Below are 9,781 nucleotides of genomic sequence, written 5' to 3'. Positions count from 1 at the left end.
GTATGTACGAAAGAAATGAAAGAAAGAATGCATATGGAATCAAATAAAGGATTGTGAAAGAATCAAAACTTACATACACATAAAAAGTAGAACACAAAAGAAGATACAACATGAGCTTATCTTCAAAAATAAATAGAGGACAAGAGGAGATACCAAGAATTGTCTTATTAGGAAAAAAGGGCCATCACATGCGAGCTCGTCACTTTCACCAACTGTTTATCGTAACTGCATCATCAAAATATCATTTGCAACAATATAATATACTTTGACAAGAACAGTTGTATAAATTGAATAACATGCACAAAGTAGAAGGCTCAATTGAATAACAGTAACATGGTAAGATGATCACATCAAATTTAGCATGATGCAGCAAATTCTATATTCTTAAAAAATCAAACAGTACCTGACCAGCATTACGTGAATCAGGATCTATTCAAAGGCATTGCTCGTATGTTTCAATTACAAGTGAAATATTGCCTACATCTCTATAGAGCACACCTACATATCCATGTACAATTAATTAATCAATAGTAGAAGTGTTGCTATTTTCAGTTCATATGCACTTAAGAAGCCGCAGAGCTAAAATACCAAAAAAAAATCACTTCAATATATCACTTTGCAAATAAAAGTTTTCATATTGCAGGCATGCACACAAACACGCTGACACGCATATGCACTATGACAACAAAGGCAAAGGAAAACCAAATAAGAGTTCCCTTCTTTCCTTGACAAAGAGAAAGCAAAAGAACTTCTCACCTCATAAGATAGAGAGTGAAAGTGTAAAAGTAAAGAACGACAGCAGGAGCAGATACCAAGAACAGTTGTATCAATGCAAAAAGTTGAGATCACAGTGGACCGATGAGATTGTTTTTTCCTCTTTTGATGAACCCTAATTTCTCATGAATCTGCAGCACCAAAGACACAAGATTAGTCGAACAACAACAATAGCAGATTCAAAGAATAAAAACAGAAAAAAAGAAACCCTAATAGAATATGAGAGATCGAGAGAGAGATTTGATCAACCAAGATGCCCTCTGTGTGCGCAGGGGGTGCATTTGCAGATTCACGAGACGCCCTCTTCTTCTTGTGCTTCTTCTTCTTCATCCAGTTATCAGAGAGAGAGGCCGAGATGCCCTCTTATTCTTCTTGTGCTTCTTCTTCTTCTTTCAGTTATCAGAGAGAGAGAGAGAGAGGCTGTAAGTGGTTGGCTGGAGCTCTTAGTAGCGCGGAAACTAGGCCTCTTGCCAGTAAACGCAATTAAGGCATCAAAAGAGAGGTAGAAACTTGGTTGTGGTTGTTGTGCAGATCTGTAGTAATAGAGTACCAGATTGGCTTGCTCGTGAAATTCCTCACATAATCTGATGTTTCCCTCGTGCTCAATGTTTGGATCATTGCACAAGAGAGGTAGAAAGCTTGGGACACAAACTCTGTTGGAGATGGCCTGAAATGGAGCAAAAGCTTGTGAATGATGGGGCTGGACCAAGCTAGCACACGATTGATTGGCTCTCATGTAGCAATCGAAGAACCGTGGAGCATTAGGTCTGCCACAAGGGTGCTCACTATGCCGAGAAGAAGTGAGAGATGATGAAGGAAGAAGAAGAAGATGGAAATGGGGAGAGGTGGTTAAGGAGAATAAGTTTTGGTGGCACAGTTCTTTTTTACGCCAGTAAAAGTAGCTTTATATTGGCGCTACCGCAGGGATGCGGATGCACCAGTACGTGTATATTTAAGTTAGAAAAAAATAAAAAAATGCTAAGTAATTGAGGTATGTAATAAAAAATTTTCATGCCAAAATATTTTTTAGACTTGTTTTACATAAACGATAAGTGATGCAGAGCAATCGGACCATTCCATACTTTACGAAGAGCAGAAGGAGGATCCACCAATGGATACCCCATCCAGGAAAGCTTACCCAAGAAGATCCAGCTCAAATTCAACCCATTTTGGTTCAAATAGATCTTAAGAGTATTTCTATAATTTCACTTCAGAATTTTTTTGAGAATTTTGATTCTTACATCTCAGAAAATTCACTGTTATATTTGATTCTTATTTTGCAAATTTTGAAACCTCAAGCAATGTTATATTAGTTTTATTTTATTTTTTTATTTTTTGGTAGGAACCAGATCCTACGGATCCGAATAGCTTTAGTATTGAAGGTATAGTAGGTTATTTAAGTAGATTTTTATTTTTTAGATTTAGATCTGAATCCATTTGCTTGAATGTGAGCCTTACATGTCAAGTGGTTTCATTTGAGTGGGACTTGTGAGAGGCATGATCACTTAAATGGCCAACCATGACTAGTCACCTCTCCTCAAGCTTCGTTGGGTTAGAGGAGGTGTTGCCCACCTTGGCCCATCCTTCTCTTTGCCTTTGGCACCTTATTGGCCAGCCAACAGAAAAATGAGACAAGACATTTCAAAATATGGATTCTCATTGGTAGAGGCCTCCCCCATGGCAATGAGAACCAAATTAGCATTAAATCCACATATAAAGCTCCATGAAAAAACGTTGGAGCTGGACTTTTTGCATCTCTGAAATTGTCCTAAACAAAGTTTGAAGCTTGAAGAAGAGAAAAAAACGTGAACTTGTGAGGAAATCGTGTGTTGGTTTGGAGCAAGATTTGGAGTAACGAACGAATAGGACGTCCTTCCATCTGGGCATCTTGGTGCTAGGTATGCAGGACATCCACCAATATTGCGTCTCTTGCTGCTTCATGCAAAGGCCAACTCGTTTTGGCATGGTTGCTGTAGTTGGTCCTGAATCTAACCAGCTCCAGTCCCATTTGTGGTGTTTGAACTGTGTGGTTGGGTTGTGGAACAGACCACCATCGAACTAGCATTACATCAATTTATGGCTGGCGTGGACCAGACCACTATCGAACTGGACGTTGCCTTAACTTGTGGCTGGCATGGACTAGACCACCATCGAACCAGACCGTGCATTGTTCTCTGGTGTGATGGCTGTTACTGTTCAAAATCGAGTTTGGGGTCGATTTAATCATATACACGTTTCTTCCCTTAACTGAAACCTGTGTTATTGTGCTGCGTGTGAAAATATTTTCGTGTTAAATTCATAGTGATTGATTCAAAGGAAATTTTGTTTATTTCTTGATATTTGAACATGTTCGAACCTGTTTAAGGCAGCGTGTTTGTGGCTTGAATTTTCGGTTTGAGAATATCATACCTGAAACTATTTGCTATTTGTTGCGTTGTTGCAATCTTCGTTGAAGCTGTAACTGGACTTATTTGCTGCGTGTAAGCTGCTGGACAACTGCAGTTTGAAATACCTTTGCTGAAGTTCTTGTTGATGATTAGTGAAGTCACAATCTGATTGAACTCGTGTGAAGTCATTGTCGTTTTGCTGTTAAAGAATTCCTGTGAAATCTCTGGTTTAGCGTCAACGTGTTGTGTGTTTCTCTTGTTTCCAACAAGCTGATTCACTCCATGTAACATGCTATTTGTTGCTTAGTCGACTGATTCATGTTTTAATATATGCCGTGCAACTAAACTCGTAATGTACATTGTTATTCGAAACTATCTTCTGTTGATTTGTGTTCAGACTTGCCCACAAACAGCGACCAGCTGTGTGTTCTGTCAGCTACTGGACGTCAAACACGCCCTCGATACTGTTTGGACAGTCACGCTGAAATGGTTCAGTGTTAGCCAATCCTCGCTCTATTCCCACACGAAGTTTGGTTCCGGACTAAGCATTGTTCTTTAAAGTTGTTCCTGAAAATTCTAATTTTCTAGACTGACTGTTATAGTTGCTGATTATATTACAAATCTGCAAATATTCCTGCGCCCTACCTGTTTGTGGTCTTCGTTGTTCAACTGAATCGCATATTTAGGCAGACTCTCATATTTGAGTGCCAAGAACACATCATTAGCTGTCAAACTGAATTTGTTGTTATTGTGAACTGTTACCATCAATAACCCATGCAACTTTTAAAAGAGAACTCATAAGCTGAAATATATATATATATATATATATATATATATATATATATATATATATATATATATATATATATATCATTATTGGCGAACTTTTAGCATAGTTAGTCTTTTATTTTTAAAAATAACAAAAAAAAAATATTTGTTTTCAAAATTTATTTCTAATTTAAGTTTAGTTGCTTCCGCATATCATACACTTATATAGCGTATACACGTTATCGGGAGACCGACTCTCCGCACTTCGGTCTTCACTAGTAAGTCATAATAATGAATATTTTTTATTCTTGGAAAAAAACTTAAAAATTAATAAACTTTGATACCCTCAAATTATTTTACATTTTTATTGTACATCTATTTTTGTAGGTTTTATAAACTTTATATGTAAATATAAGTTAAATAACATGATTTGTATTAAAGAAAAAAAATTGCGTGAATGCTTATGCAATAAAAACAATCTTTCTATGTGATAAAAACTTTATCAATAAATGTTTAATTTTTTAATATAAAATAGTAAAAAATAGAAGGCAAAAATATAACATTTATTACCATTACAATCAAAACATGTTTTATTTATATTTTAAAATCATGACTATTTGAGCACGATTTTAAATGAGGCCCACCATAACATCGTTCAGGAGCTTCCCAATGAGTATGCCACTAGGGTAAGTCAAAGTGGATACCAAATGCTTTTTAAACACCATTTGAATGTTATTATCGAAGATGTGGTGACCACTATTTAATCAATTTTGATTTAGCCTCCTTGCATCCTCAACTTCAGAAACTTACAGACTTCGAATTCAAGCTTCCAAACTTGTGGGCCTTGAAAATTTGTGGTACTCTTGTAGAAAGCCTTGCCTCATGGAAGACCAAAACTAAGAAGTATCATAGTGAATGATGAAATGTACTATTATTGAGATGCTCTTGATGAATTCTTGTGTTTATAGGCTTTTTGATATAAATGTATCCTCTTGTTTTATACTTGTTTTTATCATGAAAAAGAAAAAAAAATGTTGAAGTTTCTTAATTTTAGATAAAATCAAATTTGTGTTAAAGAGTCAAGGGATTGATGGACATGCCTATGTGATAAAAACAATGTTATCCATGTGACAGAAAATCCTTAATTAACTCATAAGGTATATACATAGTTTTATAATGATGTTAAGCAATATATTTCAATTGTTTTCTTGATTTTCTAAATGTTAATATTATTAAGGCCTTGAAATCTCAAATGTACAACATGACAATATGTGAACTTAGTAAAAACGATCCAAAAGAAGGCATGAAAGCTGCAAAGTTTGACCATCAATTTTAAACAGTTGGGTGCCATCTTCCAAAAAAAGACAGTTTATGACCATAGAATTCTTGTAAATGAAATGTTTTCTTTTCTTTTTATATGAATAAAATGTGTATACAAACATGACAATAGGTAAAACTATAAAAAATCTATAAAACTAGTTTGTAAACCAAAATACCTTCATATTAAACAATATGTGAGGACATAATATGTATTATTTGCTTTGCTTTGATCATGGATGTGCATAAGTATGTTATGATAAATAAGTTATTGTTTATCTAATGTTAAACTATTATATATTCAAATGAATTTTCTTTCAATTTCAAAATTATAAAATTATATCTATATGTTTGTTTAAAACCTACATGTGGACTTGTGATGGCTCTAGTGATAGCCATATTAGTTTTTAACTTAAAATATAAACTATTCTTAGCTCAAAAAGACCATTAAAATGTTATTGTAATATAAGAGAACAATATTAATTGAAAAGAGTGGCATCTAACTAAAATTGGAAAAGAGTTGCCTACGAACAATGATACATCGACGCATAAGAAAAACTTATTAGTTGGTAATTATTTTAGAATGACAAAGACATTACAAATTTGTATTTTAACAAGCAATAAATAATGTCAAGACATTAAAAAATTGTTATTTGTGAACACACAAAAATAGAAAAAGACATCAAAAAATCACTACCTAGATTTCTAAGAAGCCAAACACTTGAAAAGAAGACATATTTCAATAAAATATATACAAATTTAAGAAATAATTGAAGAGATTTAAGAACAAAAAAACAATCACAAAATAGATATCGATAATATAAATCCTTAAAAGAAGACATTCTTGAAAATGTTATATATATATATATATATATATGAGAATAGGGATCCTACTGCCCTCCCCCCTTTTCGTTAAGTCACCATCAGGTCCCTCAAAAAATCATAATTTTAGGTGTTTTATGCTAGATTTGAATTGTTAGATGTATTTATCATTGTTTTGTCAATATAAAACATGTTTTTCATTAAGCAACCTGATGTTCATGTGTATTTTAAAGAGGTAAAAAAAATCAATGGTTAATATTTTGTAAAATTTGATGATAAAATAATCACATTTTTATATCAAATCAAGCCAAAACAAAGTTTGTTTCTTAATAAACAAGTAACAATAAATACATTTAATGGTTTAGATCTAACATAAAACACCTATAACTATGATTTTTAGAGGGTCCTAACATAAAAGAGGGCAACATAATAACCATTCTCTCTTTCTCTTATATACACACACACTAACATAATGAGCACTAGAAAAGTTTTGCTTATTTAACATATAAATATAACATGAAATAATAATTATATTTCATTGTGTAGGACAAAAGCTCCCATAATTGATTTTATTTGAAAGGTCACTAGTGAATGTGATTATTAACCATAACTTATACTAAAATAAAATAAAAAAACATAAAGAGATAATGATGGATCTAATGCTTGTTTTATGGTCGTTACTAGGTTCTCAAGTGATTTCTATATTGATATCATGAGTATGACAATCTTTTAAATACCTTATATTCAGAAGACTTTATTGCAAAAAATAAATAAAATAAATCATATTATCTTAACTAATTGAAGCTTATACCCCTAACTTGATATGTGAAATAATAAATTGCTTTGGTGAGTTAAGGATCTAGAACACTATAGGTGCACTAGGTTGGACTCACATTGACAAAGTTTAGTTGCTAAGGCTCCTACAATTTATATGTTGAAATAGGGAAATTGAACCCCTATTTATAGGTTTTATATTGGATTTTGGACCTAAATTCAGGTGTTTCTATGTTACAATATCTAGATATAGTTTTCATGCAATAACCTGAATGTGATTTGCCAAAAAACTAAATTGGCACACATTGATTATCCAAATAAGTTGCTTAGGGGCTAAGAAATGAGATTTAGAAGGTTGGTAGAACGAGATTTAAAAGATTGAAAGGCTGGTTCATGAAATCCTAAGAATTTGGAAGGATGGTTTGAACCAAAAACACCCTTTCCTAGGCAAAACATGTTCAAAATAATAAGTTTTAAACATGTTTACTTATTTTTAACATAATTCCCAATTTATAACTCCTTTTAATGTGAAATGTGCTTTACTTGAAAGATAACAAATTTATCTCTATTTTATTTCCATACTCAAGACCCACAAAGGACCTAAATAAGTATCATTGACTTTTAACAAAGCACTACTTAAATAATAAAGTAAAGTATCACAACTAAAGAGGGCCTAGAATAAGGTAGTAGACTAGCTGCCTTATTAGAAATACTTTTATTATAGGGGTCCAAGTGCACAAAGTAAACCAGTATACCACAACTATATAGGACCTAAATAAATAGATTAGGTGCCTTATAAATGAATATTGACATTTTAGCATACAAAGTTTACTATAGCATAAATGAATATTGCCATTCTAGCATACAATGAAAACCATACTTTGGGCACAACCTATACAAGGGCATGCCTAATAAATGTGGAGACTATCTTAAAGACAATAACATGACACACACACACACACACACACACACACATATATATATATATATATATATATATATATATATATGAGATTGCATTTACTACCCTCGTGGGTAAGGATTCCCATGGTTAGAACTCATAGCAAAGGAAGCTTTGGAAAACCCACTTTTAAAATATGAGAAACTCGATTTTCTTTAGTAAGTCTGCTTCGGCTTCATTTCCTAAATCAATTTCCTTTTGCTTCCTTAACATTTTCTCTCGCTTCTTGTCACTTCTCACTTGCTTTCCCTCACATCCTATGTTTTTCATATTAGAAAATTATATATATTTTAATAATAAACTTGCATGTTAATTTTATATTCTTTATATATATATTAATGTAATTTCTTATTTGCTTTCACTTGGCCTTCATGTTGTTTTCATTTTTCATGCACTTGCATAATCACATCGTAATTGTATCCAACTTCTTGCTTTATATTACTTTTTAACACAATTCCCCGTTTCCGCTTCATTAATCACTTAACAAATCCATTTTGTTTCTTGGTAATTATGGTGCATACTATATCACTGAATTGAAACTCATAGGCGCAAGTTGTTTTGACTCAATTTGACCCTCTAGATGTGTTTAACATGGTTAATTTATTAAAAATCAAACCTTGGATCATGTGCTTTCAAAGAAAATACATTTTTTTAAATTATAAAAGTTTGGTGTATTTATAACCATTGATTTTTGAATCACACAAAAAAATGCACATACACCAAATTCTAGTTATTCAAAGTTGATCCCGACCAAAGAGACCATGGATATGCAAGGTTAGATTCAGTTTAGAATACATGTGCTCATTTAAACTCATTGATACCATATGGACACCACACCAATCACTTATCCCTTTATCCAACCTTGAGAGAAAAAGGAGCTTTGCCTTTAGGCCTTATTGGGTTGGAGGAAAAAATTTAGAAAAAATACAGTTATAAAAGTGCATGAATTGGATGAGAATTTTAAATTCTTAGCAAACATGGATAAAGTTTTCTAAAAAAAACATGTCATTTTAGACAGAGAAAAATGTATTTTAGACATTTTCTTAGAAGAAAAAAGACTAGAGTAAGGACATTTGAGTTTTTTTTATCCAGAAAGTTTATCCAACCTTAACACCTGCTCTACTGATTTGCCTGCTTTTCTTCTTCCATTTTTATTATGCAAGCATCACTTATGCAGAAGCCCTTTGTGTGCAGAGCCTTTCTGCTATGCAAGCAGTAACTTTTTAGGATTATTGTTTACCTTTCCACTACCTACGTCAAACACTGAAGAATTCTCACCAACGCTGAAAAAAAAATTTCTACATTTTTTTTTTATTTATGGTTCTATAGAGCTTTAACTAAGAGAAAGAGAGAGAAACAAGATAAATGGGTAAAGAAAAGGAAATCTTATAAGGATAAATTAGCATAAAGTTTGAAATTTATTAATTATTGAACTTAAAGGGTGGACATTTACCATGGCCAAAAAAACAAAGTAGATATTTTGTAAAATATTAAACTTTTAAGTATGAATGTGATTTATAAAGACAATTTGCTATATTATTCGTAGACAACACCTTTGAAAACAATTTAAAACTAGGTTTTTATATATGTAGATGAAAAGAGTTTCTTAAACATAGGGATGCCAGCAGTTCAAATTTTATGATAGCTGATAGAATCCTACCCAGTTTAATTGGATTCAGTAAGCCAATCCCATGTCCAATTATAATAGGATTTGAATATGGTTTTTTATTTTACTGAATTCAATGGATATTCGGATTTACTGATGTCTGAAACTAATTATATGAAAAGGATCGGATTTAGTATCAGCTTTACTTCATCTGAATTCAAATCCGTTTAGTCAATACCTGATTAGTTGGGTCTGGTGTTGACCACCATTTGAGACAAGCTCTTTTATTATTTGGTACTCTTGCATATGGCTTTAAAATCAAGTGTAAGAGGTCGATATGTTTGAAAGGAGTTCAGCAAGGGTACGCTTACT

The sequence above is a fragment of the Nuphar pumila genome, chromosome 5 (genome assembly GCF_984573655.1).
Source record: "Nuphar pumila chromosome 5, dmNupPumi1.hap1.1, whole genome shotgun sequence".
Classification (NCBI taxonomy): Eukaryota; Viridiplantae; Streptophyta; class Magnoliopsida; order Nymphaeales; family Nymphaeaceae; genus Nuphar; species Nuphar pumila.
This window is presented reverse-complemented; position numbering follows the sequence as displayed.